An 18,965-nucleotide genomic window follows, 5' to 3' on the forward strand; every position below is an offset into this window, starting at 1 on the left:
GTCAGCTCCCTAAATTCTGTGGGATAAGTGCTCCTTGAGAAGATTGTCACGTCACTGTCCTTGGAGGTATTCAAGAGGGGACTGGATGGGACACTTGGTGCCATGGTCTAGTTGGCTGGATGGGGCTGGGTGCTAGGTTGGACTGGATGATCTTGGAGGTCTCTTCCAACCTGGTTGATTCTGTGATTCTATGATTCCAAGAAGATGTGCACTTTGGAACAGTAGAAAGCACACAAAGCAAAGTGCATATCTTGGATATTCTTCTGATTGTGCCCCTTTTAGGAGTGTGATGGTTTGGATGTTACCCACCCCACATACACTTTGGAAATCACCCAGACTAGACTCAGCCAGCTCTGGAAACTGAATGAAGCTTATATTTACAGCTAGCTCAATATACAAGCAGATATTTACAGTATATACAGTTATAGACAGAAATATACAAGGTGAAAGGTAATACAGAACCACAACTCCCCTCCCAGAAGCCTGAGTCCCCAGGAGGGGTTCTCAACCACCCTTCCACCTTCTCCCATCCCTCTCTACCTTTCCCTAGACATTGCCTTGTGCCCAAGGAAGATTGGAGGGTTGGCCAGGGGAGTTAGGAAGCAGGTGGATTGACCAGAGAGATGGCAGGTTAGGTTATAGAGAGACCTGCAGCCCACAGCTCGGACAGAGAGCAACTCTCCTATCTATGTTTGGATTCTTGTTCTTATACATCTCAGCAGACCTATGAGTGAAGTAGACATCACCATTGTTTCTCTTTCATGGCCTGTAATCTAATTCTTCTCACCAAAACACTCTAGCTAGCTTCAAACTAGCACAAGGAGTCATTTGCCCCTTAGAAAAACTGCTCAATACCTGCATAGCATCAATTTTGCAGTTTTCTCTTTGACACCTTATCCAAGTTGCTGTGACATGGCTGACCTTAGATTTGTCCACTTTATGGATGGGCAAATAATGTGATCATTAAGGATGCATGCTGAGGTCAGAGGTTGGCTGATGTTGGTTTAATTGAGTCCCATGGCAGAGGCTGGAAAATCCTCAGCGGGAAAGAATCACAGAATGTTAGGGGCTGGAAGGGACCTTGAAAGCTCATCCAGTCCAATCCCCCTGCCAGAGCAGGATCACCTAGAGCAGATCATGCAGGAGGTTGTCCTCCAAGACACCTAGGAATACTGAAACAGGTCAAATTATTTGACTTTGACCTTCCTGCAGCTGGGTGAGCTGTAGATTTTGGTGCAGTGACTTTAAACCACTCTTGCAATTTCCTGATCCTAAACTTGCTAAAACATTCAAATCTGTTCCTGTGCAATACTACAACACACACTCAGAGTCTTAACATCTAAGGTAACTACTACTAGGTTTGGCATTTGGTAATTGTAATGAGCTGGATGTAGCATTTTGCTTCACATCCAGTTAATGGGAAAAAAAAACCAAACCAAACCAAGAAAAGATAAAACATGAGAGAGAACAAAATACTCCTAATTTAAAAGCAAACAACTGAGGGGAGTTGTGGAAAGGCTGCTGCTGGTCTCTTCTCACAGGTAACTGGAGACAGGACAAGGGAGAATGGCCTTAAGCTGAGGCTGGATAGGTTTAGATTGGACATTAGGAACATTTTTTTCACAGAGAGAGTGGTCAGGCACTGGAATGAGCTGCCCAGGTTGGTGGTGGAGTCAGCCACCCTGGATGTGTTTAAGGGTCTTTTGCATGTGGTGCTTAGGGATATGGTTTAAAGTGAATCTTGTAGAGTAGGGTTATAGGTTGGACTTGGTGATCCTAAGGGGCTTCTCCAACCTGGATGATTCTGTGATACTGAGCTGACTGGCACAATTCATTGCTGGACACAAACCCAGAAGAGTGTGCCATTGCTGCTGATTTTGCACTGCCAGCTGAAAGAGAAGCAGATATTCCTGCTTAAGGAGATGGGAATTTTGTAGTGCCAGTGAGTGCCAGGAACAGCAAAAGATCTTTAATGTGCAGAAGGGGTTTAATGACTTAATGAATCTGCTGGACTGAATCAGTCAAGAAAGAGCAAGTAGAGGTTTGAGAAAAACACGCTGACTTCTGGCAAGAGCTGCTTATGTATGGGACTTATTTTATGGGCTAGGAGAGATGATTACTTTCAGATTATAGATGAGGATAATTACCAGCATTTCAGTGAGGTAGCAGTCTCTGTTTTCTGGGGAAAGCCCATGTCTGTATATATATATATATATTTATATAATGCTCATTTAGTTATGTGAATTCCCTCATGAGGACCCAAATCCTGAGGATGTTTTACCTAAGTGTTTTCCCTCTCAATATTCAGTTTCACTAACATATAAATATACTGTGGGCTGTACAATCCATTAAAACAGCAATAATATTAATTGTGAGGGAAAAAAAACAAAACATTTTTCCCCCTGAGACTGTAGGGGACACTGTATATTGGTTGAAAAAGATACAGTCTACTTGGATAATATAAATGATCTACTACTTGCTGTGTTAAAGAAGTGCAACATAGTATTTTTGTTGGTTTTCATAGAATCATAGAATCAACCAGGTTGGAAGAGACCTCCAAGAGCATCCAGTCCAGCCTAGCACCCAGCCCTAGCCAGTCAACCAGACCATGGCACTAAGTGCCTCATCGAATCTTTTCTTGAACACCTCCAGGGACGGTGACTCCACCACCTCCCTTGGCAGCCCATTCCAATGCCAATCACTCTCTCTGGCAAGAACTTCCTCCTAACATCCAGCCTGTACTTCCCTCAGCACAGCTTGAGACTGTGTCCCCTTGTTCTGTTTCTGGTTGCCTGGGAGAAGAGACCAACTCCCACCTGGCTACAGCCTCCCTTCAGGTAGTTGTAGGCAGCAATGAGGTCCCCCCTGAGCCTCCTCTTCTCCAGGCTAAACAACCCCAGCTCTCTCAGCCTCTCCTCATAGGGTTTGTGTTCCAGGCCCTTCACCAGCTTCATTGCCCTTCTCTGGACATGTTCCAGCATCTCAACATCTCTCTTGAATTGAGGGGCCCAGAACTGGACACAGTACTCAAGGTGTGGTCTGACCAGTGCTGAGTACAGGGGAAGAATAACCTCCCTTGTCCTACTGGCCACACTGTTCCTGATGCAGGCCAGGATGCCATTGGCTCTCTTGGCCACCTGGGCACATTGCTGGCTCATCTTCAGCCTACTACTATCCACCAGCACACCCAGGTCCCTTTTTCCCTGGCTGCTCTCCAGCCCCTCTGTTCCCAGTCTGTAGCCCTGCTTGGGGTTGTTGTGGCCAAAGTTGTTGTGGCAAAACCCTGCACTTGGCCTTCTTTTAATCTCATCCCATTGGCCACTGCCCACCCATCCAGCATGTTGAGATCCCTCTGCAGGGCTCTCCTACCCTCCAATAGACCGATACCTGCTCCTAGCTTGGTGTCATCTGCAAACTTACTGATGCTGGACTCAATCCTCTCGTCCAGATCATCATCATTTTGTGTGCAATGTATGGTAGGAACTTTGCATTGTGAGTGAAGTGAATGTACTGGAGAGTCTTCTGGGGAAAAGACCACCCAGGGATGGTAATGGAATGATAGGTGTGCAAATAAAATAAGGTGACTTAGAGTATTCTTGTGGAAGTGAAAATGCTGCCTTAGCTACTTAGCCTGTGATGTTATTCTGCAGTGTAAGCTACATCTTTACAAGAAACTGATATGTAATATCTAATATCTATAGCTGAGTAGTGTGGGAACCCACCTGCATTCCTAAATCCTATTTATATGGTGAGCTTAGGCGATGTAAGGCAAAAATATGTTAATTTATTTTAAAGTTCAACTAATCACACCCATGACCAAATGGGTAGAAAAAGGAAGAGCTGTGGATGTCATACACTTTGACTTCAGCAAGGCTATGCTGCCAACCAACAAGATCTGGACAGGCTGAGTGCTGGATGAAGGCTAACCTCATGAAGTTCACTTGTCTTTCAATAAGGACAAGTGCAGGGTCTTGCATGTGGGGGACAGTAAAAACAAGCACCAGTACAGGTTAGGGGCTGCCCTGCTGGAGCTCCATGGAGCAAGACCTTGGGGTGCTGGGGGTCAGCAAGTTCTGCATAGGACAGCAATGTGACCTTGTGGCCAAGAGAGCAAATGGCCTCCTGGCATGCAGCAAGAAAAGTGTGTCCAGCAGGTCTAGGGAGGTTCTTCTCCCCCTTTACTCTGCCCTAGTGAGACCACACCTGGAATACTGTGTCCAGCTTTGGGTTCCTCAGTTCAGGAGAGACAGGCACCTACTAGAGAGAGTCCAGCGGGGAGCCACAAAGATGACTGGGGGACTTGAGCATCTCCCCTACAAAGAGAGACTGAGAGCCCTGGGATTGTTTAGTCTGCAGAAGAGAAGACTGAGAGGGGATCTCAGCAATGTGTACCTGAGGGGTGGTTGTGGCCAGGAGGAGGTTGCTCTCTTCTCTCAGGTGGCCAGCGCCAGAACGAGAGGACACAGCCTCAGGCTGTGCCAGGGGAGATTTAGGCTGGAGGTGAGGAGAAAGTTCTTCACTGAGAGAGTCATTGGACACTGGAATGGGCTGCCCGGGGAGGTGGTGGAGTCGTCGTCCCTGGGGCAGTTCAAGGCAAGGTTGGATGTGGCACTTGGTGCCATGGTCTAGCCTTGAGCTCTGTGGTAAAGGGTTGGACTTGATGATCTATGAGGTCTCTTCCAACCCTGATGATACTGTGTGATACTGTGAAATATCTGAGGGGTGGGTGTCATGTGGTGGGGGCCAATCTCTTTTCAGTGGTCAGCAGCAATAAGACAAGGGGCAACAACTACAAACTGAAACATAGAAGGTTTCACTTCAATATGAGGAGAAACTTCTTTACAGTGGGGGTGACAGCCCTGGCACAGGCTGCCCAGAGAGGTTGTGGAGTCTCCTTCTCTGGAGACTTTCTAAACCTGCCTGGATGTGTTCCTGTGTGAACTACACTGGGTGATCCTATTTGACAGGAGGGTTGGACTTGATCTCTGGAGGTCCCTTGTGGAAGTTTTGTGATTTTGTGATTCTGTGATCTTCAACAACTTCTTAGAGTGTGTAATGCTGTGTGTAAGAACGGGTTTGAAGTTTCACATTTATGGTCACATCTTCCCCTTGCACAAGGCAGAATACATTCCCCATGTCCAGCAAGCTGGGACAAGTTATAGCTTTTGACAGCTCACTGATATACGTTTTAAGGCTATAGATTCAGAGGGAAATAGTATTTTTTAAACATGCAAGACATTGTTTTCAGAGAAACAAACGTTCTGCATTACCAAAAAAACCTTTGGCATGCCTCAGTTTCAATTCTAAGCCTGAGCCTTAGAAACCTGGCCTATGTTCCTTAAGCAGTTTACAACCACAGGCCAGCTTTCAAGGGGAACACCCTGCTCCCCATGGGGAAGGATTTATGATTTTAGCCAGGATGTATGAAATGTGATAATTTTGGCTGGATTTCAGGAAAGAAAAGAAAAGAGGGGGGCAGTGGCTATGTTCATTCACATCCCTTTCAGCCTGCTCGCTGTCGATGGAGCCTTAATGATGCTGAACAATGGCAGAATGTAGGCTGCAGAATGAACGCCCTGGGCTTTGTAAGAAGGACCAGAAAACAGAAGAGGAAACTGAGAAAGAACTGTCCCTTCTGTGAGCAGAAGCTGCTGGCACTGGCAGAGCTCTAGCAAAAGCCAGCAGTTTCAGAGGGCCCCCATTAGGGGACCTTTCTTCTAGATCCTAAGCTCTTGTTCTCTCTGACCTACTGAAACATTCTGTTATAATCCAGTGTGAAGTCAGCCTTTGGAAATAGCTGAAATCAGTTGTGTTTCCAAAACTCATATATGTGCAGACAAGGATTCCTGGAATATGCAGGAGCTTTTCATCCCTTGAGCTGCACAAATGGACACTTAAGTGTTTTGAGGGAAAGTCTTTGAAATGGAGTTTTTAGAAGCTAAGCAAAGTGTTTGGTATGCAGTGGGTTGAAGGAAATGCTTCCCACTGCTCCTTCTTGCTGATAGTTCAATGTTATCTAACATATGGCAATTTCCATTTAATGAAACTGTGTGTGTGGGGAAAATTGCTGTCTGAAACAACAGTTCCTAAGCCAGATCCCTGGCTTACATCCATCACCCCTGCACCATGGGGGCATGAGAGAATTCCTTGGGTACCACTGAGCTGCTGCTGGAGTCTGGCCCCTGCAGCACTGTGCCTTTCATGGGGGAAACATGCCTGGGACAGAGCTGAGGGTTAGGCAGGAGGGATGCTTTCACAATTTGTGAACTCTGGCAAGCCTCAACTGCTGAAACAGCCCTTGGGAGGATGCTGCAGCTGAACACAATTTTGAGCAGCCTGAAGCAGCGTCGTGCTGCGGAGCAGGGTCCCAGAAGGACCCCACATGAGATGGGAAGTCCTGAGGGTCTTACAGATGCTGTGCTTGGATTTTGATGCAGGAAGTAGTGACTGAATATCTGCAAGCTAATGTGCTGTCACTAACTTTTAAAAAGGAGAGAGGAGGTTATGCTGGATAGGAGTGAACCCCCCTGCCTGTCATCTAAACATATCTGCAATTTGTAAGCAAAGCAATAACTTACTAACACGTTGGAAGTAACAGGTATTGCCTGGGAGGCTGAAAGGGAGAACTGAACTGGTGAGCTCTGTTCCACCTGGGATCTGTGAAAGCCTTGAGGTCATTGACAAAGATGTCTTGACTTGAAACTAAACTTTCTTTGGGATATACATTGCACTTGAATAATCAACTAGGGAATGATTTATTGATGTGTTAGACAGAAGAATTAGTCTAAAGGGAGACAAATACACTATTGAAATAGGTTTCTTTTTGAAGGAGATGAAAATGAAATGCTTGGCTTGTTTTGTATCATGATGTAGCTTGCAACCTTCTACGTGTCCTTAGAGAGAGAGAGGGCTCATACCCACTACAGGTGTACAATCACAGAATCTTCATGGTTGGAAATGACCTCGAAGATCAAGTCCAACCATTATCTGTTATTCAATTTTTCATACAATATCCAGCACATGCTCATTGTGGACCTTATTACTGCTCAACAAAAGGCTTCCACAGCCTCAGAGTAATTAAAAAGCAGCAGCACCACAGCAGCAGGACCACATGAAACCAGAAAATCACCACTAGAGATGTCAGCCACCACGAATCAAAAGTCTGATGATTTCTCCATGTTAAACTGCTCCTTTCTGTCTTCCTTCTCGTGTCCTAATATTCCTAAATGCATGGTGAAATATGAAATTGTAATTACACAGCTGGAAAACATCCCCTCACCTGTAACATACATCTAGCTGCTTTGTTAGCATTGCCATTCAGGTACAATTTGAAATCAAGAGAGAAAGTCGTTCCAGAACCTACCCGAGAAGGTCACAAACTCCCTTTGAAAGCACTGATACTTCCTTTTGTTCGCTCTTATGTATCCCATTACAAATTACCCAATCCTCCTGCTATTTGAGAGCTTTGAGATTCTAATCAGCACTTTGATGAATGTGCAGCACAATAATGCAGACAAGTGATGTCACCCTTGATGTGTACGGCAGCATGCACAGATGGAAACACGGAGAAACCACTCTGCCCTGGTGAGCGAGACCCCATCTTGAGTACTGCGTTCACTTGTGGGCTCCCCAGTTTAAGAGGAACAGGGATCTGCCAGAGAGAGTCAAAGGGAGAGCTATGAGGATGATTAGGGGACTGGAGCACTGCCTGATGTGGACAGGCTGCAGGACCTGGGGCTTTGTAGTCTGGAGAAGACTGAAAGGGGATTTAATGAATGTTTATAAATATCTGAGAGCTGGGGGCGGTGGGGGGTGGGAACAGGCTCTTTTAACTTGCTGCCTGGGATAGGACAAGGAGCAATGGATGTAAGCTGCAGCAAAGGAGGTTCCACCTCTACACAAAGGGGAACTTCTTTCCTGTAAGAGTCATAGAACGTTGAAACAGCCTCCCCAGAGAGGTTGTGGAGTCTCCTCTGGAGACTTTCAAAGCCTGTCTGGAGATGTGCTTCTGTGTGACCTGAGCTAGATTGTATGGTCCTGCTCTGGCAGGGGGACTGGACTTGATGATCTCTTTGGGTCCCTTCTAACTCCTAACATCCTGTGAGAGTGCTGGGACCTTTGTGGGCTGGGAGCTTGCTTTGCAATCAAGCCCGACCATAAATTTTTGTCTAAAGGCTAGGCATTGTTAAGCTGTCCACTTAAACATTGCTTAAAAAAGCCCCAAACACACAATCAATCTGCTTAAAATATGACCACTTCTCTTTCTGTTGTTGAAATAGAATGAAAATGTAAAATAAGGAAGTGCTACTGAAATCAACTCGAATAAATAAGAAGAAAACATGAGTAAGTTTCACCAGAGTGTCAGCAAATGAAAGATCTTTTCTTTATGGGGAATTAGGTGGCTTCCTACCACTTTGTAGTACAGTAAATCAGACTTTTGATTAAATTAAGTAGAAATCAACATCACAGCCTTTCTTTAAATTATTCATGTGTGTGCAGAAAACTAATATAGACAGGTGTTAAATAAGCAAAAGAAAAATCTTACAAGGTAAAATGTTGTCATACAATGTAACAAAACCAAGTCATCAAAGTAAAAGTCATTATTTATCTATCTATTAATACATAGATATAGGAAAAAAAAAGTCATAGAATCAGCCAGGTTGGTAGAGACCTCCAAGATCATCCAGGCCAACCTAGCACCCAGCCCTGTCCAGCCAACTAGACCATGGCACTAAGTGCCTCATGCAGTCTCCTCTTGAACACCTCCAGGGATGGTGACTCCACCACCTCCCTGGGCAGCCCATTCCAATGCCAATCTCTCTCTCTGGCAAGAATTTCCTCCTAACATCCAGCCTATACTTCCCCTGGCACAACTGGAGACTGTGTCCCCTTGTTCTGTTGTGTCTTTTTTTGTTGTTGGTACTGCAGATGACATAGTCCTGACATGTTATTTTAGTCTGTTTAATGCAATCGTCTTCCCTATTTTCATTAGATTTGACAACTTCATGGAACTGTTCTGAAAAGTAAAAATTCTGCTGAAGGAATGTGAAGACAGTGCTGTGAATTTAGAAAGGGGAAGTGATGCAGAGATCTTAGAATCATAGAATCCTGATCTCCCTCTCTGATACCTGCTCACCACCGACTGACGTCCCAGAGGTATGGTGCCTTGCTGTTCTTGTATAGTCTTTGTATTTCTTTGCCTGTGTGGTTACATCAATATTTATTTAATGCTGATTATGAAGCAGTGACTTTGCCATCTTAAACTAGGATAATTGGGGAATTTCCTGCCGCCTTGCACTGTGTGTGGGAAGTAGTGTGTGTTGTTCTGCTGAGGCTACCCGTGAAATGATCACAAGAAAGGGAAATGTAACCAGTGCATATGACTCTAAATGTTATCTGCTGCAAAGAAAAGAGTTCTCTGGAGAGGTGCTGGAACATGTCCAGAGAAGGGCAACAAGGCTGGTGAAGGGCCTGGAACACAAACCCTATGAAGAGAGGCTGAGGGAGCTGGGAGTGTTTAGCCTGGAGAAGAGGAGGCTCAGGGGGGACCTCATTGCTGTCTACAACTACCTGAAGGGAGGTTGTAGCCAGGTAGGGGTTGCCCTCTTCTCCCAGGCAACCAGCAACAGAACAAGGGGACACAGTTTCAAGCTGTGCTGGGAGAAGTACAGGCTGGATGTTAGGAGGAAGTTGTTGTCAGAGAGAGTGATTTCCCATTGGAATGGGCTGCCCAGAGAGGTGGTGGAGTCACCATCCCTGGAGGTGTTCAAGAAAAGCCTGGCTGAGGCATTTAGTGTCATGGTCTAGATGAATGGATAGGACTGGGTGCCAGGTTGGACTGGATGATCTTGGAGGTCTCTTTCAACCTGGTTGATTCTATGATTCTATGCTGTGCACTGACAGCAACTACTTTTCAGTAACCTTCCTGCTCTGCTGGTGCGTGTTTGATGATGCTCTCAGCCCTTTAGGCTGGCACATCTGAAGTACAGGAGAAAGACTTTCTGCAGAGGCTGTTCGAGTTTCTTCAAGATACCTTTTCCCTCTTAGCATAGTTAAGTAGCCTGCTGTGCTTATATTGAAAGAGCATAAAAATAACAAACTGCTTGCAAATTTGTCAGCAGAGCTGAACAGATATTTGGTGGTATTAGATATGATCATAGTTGTATATTCAGTGTAGTTTGTTTGCAATTCAAGAACTAGAAACCAGCTTCTGCACTCTGGTACATTTAACCTATATCCCTTCATTTTCCCGACCTATTCCTTCTTAGTGTGTCCAAACACATTTATACAAATCCAGTTGTCAGTGCTGTTCTATTTTGGAAGCCTATTGTACAAACCTAATGCTTTCCCCAGCAGCAAACATGTTCTCAGTGCAGTGTGTCACTTTTCATTATTGTGGGGTGCTGTCTTTTCAACACTTGAGTGTGTCATGTCGCCACATGATTAACATTTAAAGCAGCAGTACACTGCTGTTAGCAGTGAAAGTCAGTTTTACTTATCTGCTTGGTTCCCTTGTTGATGGTAACATGGGAAGTCACCATCCTCTAACTGAACAAATTTCTTTCAAGTAAGCTTGAAACAGACGTGGAGTGGTAGCACTGTAACGGTTCTCATTGCTTCTCCTTCTTCAGTCAGATCTAATACATCTGATGCATTTCCTAAGATCCTGGGTAAAAGATAAGCTGAGGTTGTTTAGCCTGCAGAAGAGGAGGCTCAGGGGTGATCTCATTGCTGTCTACAAATACCTGAAGGGAGGGCATTGGTCTCTTCTGCCAGGCAACCAGCAACCAGCAACAAGTGGACACAGTCTCAAGTTGTGCCAGGTGAGGTCTAGGCTGGATGTTAGGAGAAAGTTCCTCACAGAGAGAGTGATTGGCATTGGAATGGGCTGCCCAGGGGAGGTGTGAAATCGCCATCCCTGGAGGTGTTCAAGAGGAGACTGAATGAGGCACTTAGTGCCATGGACTAGTTGATTGGATAGGGCTGGGTGCTAGTTTGGCCTGGGTGATCTTGGAGGTCTCTTCCAACCTGGTTGATTCTATGATTCTAAGTTGTGATGGTTTAGGTGCTGTCCATCCTTCCACTCTTGAAATCTGTGAAATCACCCAGACTAGGCTCAGATGGCTGGAAATTAAGAAATGAAGCTTTATATTTATGGCTTAGCACAATATACAAGCAGATACTTACAATCTATACAGCTATAGACAGAAATATACAAGTTAAAGGTAATACAGAACACAACAGCTCTCCCAGAAATCAGAGTCCTCAGGAGAGGCTTCCAACCACCCTTCCACCTCCTTTCCACCCCTCTACCTTATCTCAGACTTTGCCTTACATGCAAGGTGAGTTTAGAGCATCAGCCAGGGGGGTTAGAAAGCAGAAGGATTAGTTACACAGAGAGCAGGTTAGGCAGAAAAGTACAGGTGCCAGCTGCAACAGAGAGCCACTGCATTATCTGTGTTTTGTGTTCTTGTTTTTATACATCTCAGCAAGCCTATGAGTGAAGTAGATATCACCATTGTTTCCTTTTCACAGCCTGTAACCTAATTCTTCACAGAGAGTGATTGGCATTGGAATGGGCTGCTCAGGGAAGTGGTGGAGTTGCCATCCCTGGAGGTGTTGAAGAAAAGGCTGGATGAGGCACTTAGTGCCATGGTCTAGTTGACTGGCTAGGGCTGGGTGCTAGGTTGGACTGGATGATCTTGGAGGTGCCTCTCAGGGGTCAGTGCTGGGCCCCATCCTCTTTAACACCTTCATAGGTGATCTGGATGAGGGCATGGAGTCAGTCATCAGCAAGGTTGCAGATGACACTAAGCTGGGGGCAGATGTGGCTGGGTTGGAGGGCAGAAGGGCTCTGCAGCGGGACCTTGACCGCCTGGATAGATGGGCAGAGTCCAAGGGGATGGCATTCAATAGCTCCAAGTGCAGGGTGCTGCACTTTGGCCACAACAACCCCATGCAGAGATACAGGCTGGGGTCGGAGTGGCTGGAGAGCAGCCAGACAGAGAGGGATCTGGGGGTGCTGATTGATACCCACCTGAACATGAGCCAGCAGTGTGCCCAGGTGGCCAAGAGAGCCAGTGGCATCCTGGCCTGCATCAGGAATGGTGTGGTCAGCAGGAGCAGGGAGGTCATTCTGCCCCTGTACTCTGCACTGGTTAGACCACACCTTGAGTACTGTGTTCAGTTCTGGGCCCCCCAGTTTAGGAGGGACGTTGAGATGCTTGAGCGTGTCCAGAGAAGGGCGATGAGGCTGGTGAGAGGCCCTGAGCACAGCCCTACGAGGAGAGGCTGAGGGAGCTGGGATTGGTTAGGCTGGGAAAGTGGAGGCTCAGGGGTGACCTTATTGCTGTCTACAACTACCTGAGGGGTGGTTGTGGCCAGGAGGAGGTTGCTCTCTTCTCTCAGGTGGCCAGCGACAGAACAAGAGGACACAACCTCAGGCTGTGCCAGGGGAGATTTAGGCTGGAGGTGAGGAGAAAGTTCTTCACTGAGAGAGTCATTGAACACTGGAATGGGCTGCCCGGGGAGGTGGTGGAGTCGTCGTCCCTGGAACTGTTCAAGGCAGGATTGGACGTGGCACTTGGTGCCATGGTCTGGCCTTGAGCTCTGTGGTAAAGGGTTGGACTTGATGATCTGTGAGGTCTTTTCCAACCTTGTTGATACTGTGATACTGTGAGGTCTCTTCCAACCTGGTTGATTCCATTCCATTCCATTCTATTCTAAAACATCCCAGCTAATCTCAAACTAGCACAGAAGTTTCCATTTTTTTTTCTAAAGAGGTGAAGGAGTCTGAAGCTTTGGAAGGGGTCACTTTGAATCTGAGCAAGTATTAAAAAGGGCAGGCATGCTAGCCCAGATGGTCTGTCTTTATACTCTGTGTTATAAAGAAGCATTACTGTTGCTTGGAAGGAAGGGGTTTTATGATCAAGAGCAGAAGAAAAGGGTTTAGAATTGTTAATATGCTGCTTGAGTGCTTAGCCATTTATATTTACAGTAATTGCTTCTGGGAAAAGAAAAAGTATTTTTCCTGCCAAAATGTAGGAAAAATGAAGGCTGATTGAATTAACTCTGGGAACCAGTTTGATTAGAAATTGAAACAAATCTCCTAGGACTCTAAGAACCTGGTTTGTTTGTGGCATTCTTTCCATACTCTAATGGGCCCTAATGCTTGATACTGAGCGATAAGAAATGCTTGTTTCTGAAAACAGCTGTTGTGGCTTTGGTAACTTGGAGCCACATATTGAGAGCTGCATAGAAACCTTAACTATATGGAAATGAAGGCAAGTCAAACTGATCCTCCAGATACAGTTTGGAGAAACAGTCATTATTTCAATCAGGTTCACAAAAAATCCCACTGGAATTAAACCTTTTGCTTTGGGAAAGAAAAGCAAGGCCACCAGTACTCCAGTCAGTGGTACTGTAATGTGTAATGGCATGTGTACAGTGTGGGACTTTTAATAGGCACTTAGAGGTACTACAGCACTACATGTTGGGGGCTGGCCTAGATGACCTTTAAAGATTTTTCCAACCCAAAGCATTTTGTCATTGTGACATTTATCCCCATGGATCTGTGCTGGGACTGCTTCTTTTTAACATCTTTATTGGCCTTGATTCAGGCATGGAGAGTGTCATCAGTAAGTTTGCAGATGCCACCAAGTTAGGTAGCAGTGTCGATTTCAATGAGGGTAGAGAGGCTTTTCAGCTGGACTTGGATAGGCTGGATCAATGGGCCACCATTAACAGGATGAGTTTCAACGAGGTCAAATGCCAGCTCCTGCACTGGGGCCAAGCAATGCTTCAGGCTTGGGGCAGTGTGGCTGGAGAGCTGCCTGGCAGAAAGGCATCTGGGGGTTGTAATAAACAGATGCTGAATATGAGCCAGCAGTGTGTCCAGGTGGCCAAGAAGGCCAATGGCATCCTGGCTTGTATTAAAAATGCTGTGGCCAGCAGGAGTAGGGAGGTGACTGTCCCATTGGACTTGGCTTTGGTGAGGCTACACCTTGAGTGTTGTGTTCAGTTTTGGGCACAGCAATACAAGAGAGATGTGGAGGTGCTGGAGTGGGTTCAGAGGAGGGCAACAAAGCTGGGGAAGGGCCTAGAGAACAAATCTTATGAGAAGCAACTGAGGGAGCTGGGAATAGTTTGAAAATGAGGGGAGACCTCATTGCTGCCTACAACTACCTGAAGGGTCATGGTGGTGAGGCTGGTGATGGTCTCTGCTCACAGGTAGTTGGAGCCAGAACAAGGGGAAATGGCCTCAAGCTGAGGCTGGGGAGATTTAGATTGAACATTAGGAAAAAGTTTTTCATGGAGAGAGTGGTCAGGCACTGGAATGAGCTGCCCAGGGAGGTGGTGGAGTCACCAACCCTGGACATGTTTAAGGGCTGTTTGGATGTGATGCTTAGGGGTATGGTATAGGTGAATATTGTAGAGTAGGGTTATAGACTGGACTTGGTGATCCTGAGGGGCTTTTCCAATTTGGATGTTTCTGTGATTCTGTATCTTCTGTTTACAGAACTGTAACCCAGTGCCATTTTGCTAGGATGGAAATATGATTTGGCTTGGTGATCTTAAAGGTTTTTTCCAAGCAAAACAGTTTTGATTCTATCACTGAATGCTGAGAAGGAAGGAAGCTGGGAGAGGAAACAGCAAGGATGTAGTGGAAAGATAGACAAAAGAAAGTATGATAAAGCATCAGCCGTAGAGACATGAAAGAATGAGATGAATATAAATGGAGCAAAAAATTGCAGTCAGACGTATTGTTTTTGCTTGCTTTAAATGCCCTGTGAAGCAAAGCAGTCAACAAGCAGACAATTACACCACCAGACACTTTAGATTACATTAGGGTGCAAAGCAAGCTCTGCTCTCCATGGCTTATGATATCATTTGAACCCTCTGAAAGGATAAATGGTATAATTTGTGATGTGACTCATACAGGAAAGCAGATAATCAGTGGTGTGCCATAATACAAGTGAGAAAAAGAAGAAATAACAGTCAAGGAGTGGTTCCAGTAGACGTTGTGTGGCTTTTATCTTCTGATATTGTTTATCATATTAGTTTTATCATTATTATTTGCTAACGCTATCGTATGACCTAGCAACAACAGTCTGAGGCTTGGAGCCAGGATCCTAGACAAAACAGCCTGATGCTTATGGCAGATTCTTCCGTTGCTGGTTATTAAATTGTTTCTGTGAATGAAAGTAACGATAACAACGAGGAGAAATGTACACCATGCTGTGACCAATTTCCTGCCACACCATGAGTGATGCACACAACTGCCTTCTGCAGCTGTAATGATGCTCTGGGATGGAGGAAGCCTGAGTGTGGATGGTAAGAGTGTGGGCTGAAACATCCTGCTTAACTGCGCTGTTAACACTGAAGAGGCAGATGTCTAATTTCGTTCTTCATGCTGCGCAGCTTCCCGCACACTGAATGTCAAAGACACAAGAGGAGGCCAGACAGAGCTGGTTGGCACTCAGACTGAGGTTTCAGTATTGATTTGCTGGGGGGAATATCAGTTTTATGGCCAAGTTAAAAACTTCCTGGCTTACCATCTGCATTCTGCTGCCTTTTCTCTTCCTGTGTTTTGAATTTATTAAATTACGCTAAAGGGCACTGGAGCAACCCCCTGATGAAAATGAAGTGCCCTGCTTTTCCAATAAATGAATAATAATAATTTAAAGCTTATCATCTGCAGTTTTATGCAGAGCCTTGAGCTGTGCTGTGTGTCATGTTTTTCTAAACCCTTTTGTTAATGCTTTTATAAGCACGCTTGAGAACTCCAAAAATTAGCTAATGTTACACCAGTAAAAAAATTCCTTGAAAATGGCAGATATAAGGAATGTTTCCACTTGGGGACCACATGTGGTCATTCTTTTCTGCATTAGGTGCTGCTTCTATGGAGTTCCTAGACTCTTATTGGAAGATCCTGCTGGTTTTTGGACTGTGATGCGCAACGTCCCTTACGTTTATTAGTAGCAGAGAGCTTCTGAGCTTTAATTCAACAGCATTAGTCTTAGGCAGGAAAGTAAAACTTTATTTACTGAAAGTAAAATATTTGTTTTGGCCAGAATGCCATTTTTGGCGCTAGTACTGACACCTTTTAGGTCAAGCTTTGGTAGCAGGCTAGTAAGCCTGTGATTACTAACACAGGCGAATTTAATAAACGCTCTGCCCGATCTCATTCCTCTTGGTGTAAATCCAGAGTATTTTGCTGAGCTCTCTTGCCATCTGACTAAACTTTCTGCTTGCAGGGTCTGCCAGTGTACACAGTGTTATTAGCCCAGAATATGTGTCTATTTAGAGTTTCTCATTATCACAGAAAGTAAGAAAAGAAAGAAGAGCCAACCCACTTTATAATCAACTCTGAGTGCAGTGCCGGCGCAGCCACCCTAAGCAGGTGACACATGCTCATGTTACTGATGTAAGAGTTATCTGGTTTAGTAAGAACAAGCAGCTGTAACAGCAACATTGATAATGCCAAAATGACCTCCTGAGAAAAGTGATTACTACTCCTCTTGTGCAGACAAACTGAATTTGAGAGGTCAAACAGCCTGTCTAGCTCTTCTGTGTAAGATGGAAATGAAACACGTGTAGACAAATGATGGATTACGCTATGTGCAGTGCCACTTTGGGACTTTTAGATCAGACTTTGCTCTACTTGTACTTCAAAGCTTGTGGAGGTAATCAAACCAAGGCCTAGTACCTCTCTTCCCTACCAAATTAAACTCCTTTATGTGCTACACAGGAGATTAGTAAAGACTTGTGCTGTGTTGTACTCAAAGAACTATTTTCTGCTGGTATGTAATGGGATGTCTTTTTTGCTGTTTCCTAGTTGTTCACCATCAGCATGCTTCCTTTTCAAAGAGGATGGCTGTTAGTGAGAGCTGTATGGTTGTTGTAGGTGCTGCCCTTGTGTCTGACCTTCAGGGGCTTAGAGGAGACAGTAATGCTAAGTTTGGAGTCACAGTATCACCAAGGTTGGAAGAGACTTCATAGATCATCAAGTCCAACCCTTTACCACAATTCTCAAGGCTAGACCATGGCACCAAGTGCCATGTCCAATCCTGCCTTGAACAGCTCCAGGGACGGCGACTCCACCACCTCCCTGGGCAGCCCATTCCAGTGTCCAATGACTCTCTCAGGGAAGAACTTTCTCCTCACCTCAAGCCTAAATTTCCCCTGGTGTAGCTTGAGGCTGTGTCCTCTCCTTCTGGTGCTGGCCACCTGAGAGAAGAGAGCAACCTCCTCCTGGCTACAACCTCCCCTCAGGTCCCTAAGAGCTATTAGCATCTGTGTTTTCCAGGAGAATTTGTAGGCAGCAAATGCTGAAATTCCACAGGGTGATCACCTACTAGAAAGGTGTGACTACCTAGGGGTGCTGAGCTATGCAAGGCTCTTGTCACTGAAGAATTGGCACTACCATCCCAGGAATGAACTCAAATTTCACTTGCTCCAGAGCTTCAACTCTTGTTTTGAGTGTTCCAGGCCTTGGATCAGTATTCTCAATTTTGGTTCCCTAAATAGGAAGCAGGGGCTAGATACTCACTAAACTATCTGTGGAGAATCTGAGTGTGCTGTACTGATCATGTCAAGCACCCTAATACAGATGCTTCAAGCTCAGTGATAGGTGTCTGGATTTAGCAGCTAAGTGTGAGAGTTCTAGCTTAACACTTTTAGATCCAGCCCATAGTTTCAGATGTCAGAAATTAAGTAGCTATTAGACTTGCAACAAAGTGCAGCAGAGAGATCAGCAGAGTGTGGGGAAGCTTTGTTGACCAGGTACGGGCGGGTCACTTGCATAACAGACCTGTCAATGATTTATAAAGCGTAGCCACAGTATCACAGGAGGTTTGCCTCAAAACAATTAGTTACTCATTACCACATGGTTTCAGTACTCTTCTCATCTTACTGCATGTGCTGGGCAGCAGGAAGACCTTCTTGTCTCTTTAGCACCTGATGATCCTTGGACAACTTTGTTGCCCTCTTTGTAAATTAATGTCAGCTATCCTACAGAAGTCTAGGACAACTTACTGAAATACAATGCCTGTTTTATTTGAATGCTCTCTGGGAAACAGTTTAGAGAGCATCCATATCAAACAATTTCTGCACTGCAGTATTTGTACCTTGCAGAGCTAGGTCAGGAGTTTTGGATCAAAGCCTAGCTGAGACTGCATACATCATGGGGCCCAGGGAAAAAAGCATTAAGTTTCTTGCTTAAAACTGGCTGTTAAATGCAAATGCATCATCTTTTGTGTTATATAAAATGCAAGATGAGTGGTTCGTGTTTTCTTCAGGCAGCAAACTGTTGAACAGACTCCCCTTCATTTCAAGGTCTTTCCATCAGGCTCTTGATGATTTCATTAAACTATATATTCATTATAGGTGATGAAAAGTACATAACCTTTCCGGGAGGGAAGTGGTCTGCTCCGTACATAAATCTAGCCCTCTAAATTAAAGATGTGCTAGATTGAAATACCTGGATCCAACAGTGCTGTAATCTGAGCAAGGCAAGTGGTTGCAATGGTAGCATTGGGAAGGAGGCTACTTACAGTGGAATAGATGAGCCTTACCACATGCTCTGATGGAGAAGAGGAGGCTCAGGGATGATCTTATTACTGTCTACAACTACCTGAAGGGGCATTGTAGCCAGGTGGGGGGTGGCCTCTTCTCCCAGACAACCAGCAATAGAACAAGGGGACACAGTCTCAAGTTGTGCCAGGGTAGGTATAGGCTGGATATTAGGAAGAAGTTCTTCACAGAGAGAGTGATTTCCCATTGGAATGGTCTGCCCAGGGAGGTGGTGGAGGCACTGTCCCTGGGGGTCTTCAAGAGAAGACTGGATGAGGCACTTAGTGCCATGGTCTAGTTGATTGGTTAGGGCTGGGTGGTAGGTTGGACTGGATGATCTTGGAGGTCTCTTCCAACCTGGTTGATTCTATGATTCTATGGTCTAAAATTCC

Source organism: Pogoniulus pusillus, chromosome 10, assembly GCF_015220805.1.
Source record: "Pogoniulus pusillus isolate bPogPus1 chromosome 10, bPogPus1.pri, whole genome shotgun sequence".
In the NCBI taxonomy this organism is placed as follows: Eukaryota; Metazoa; Chordata; class Aves; order Piciformes; family Lybiidae; genus Pogoniulus; species Pogoniulus pusillus.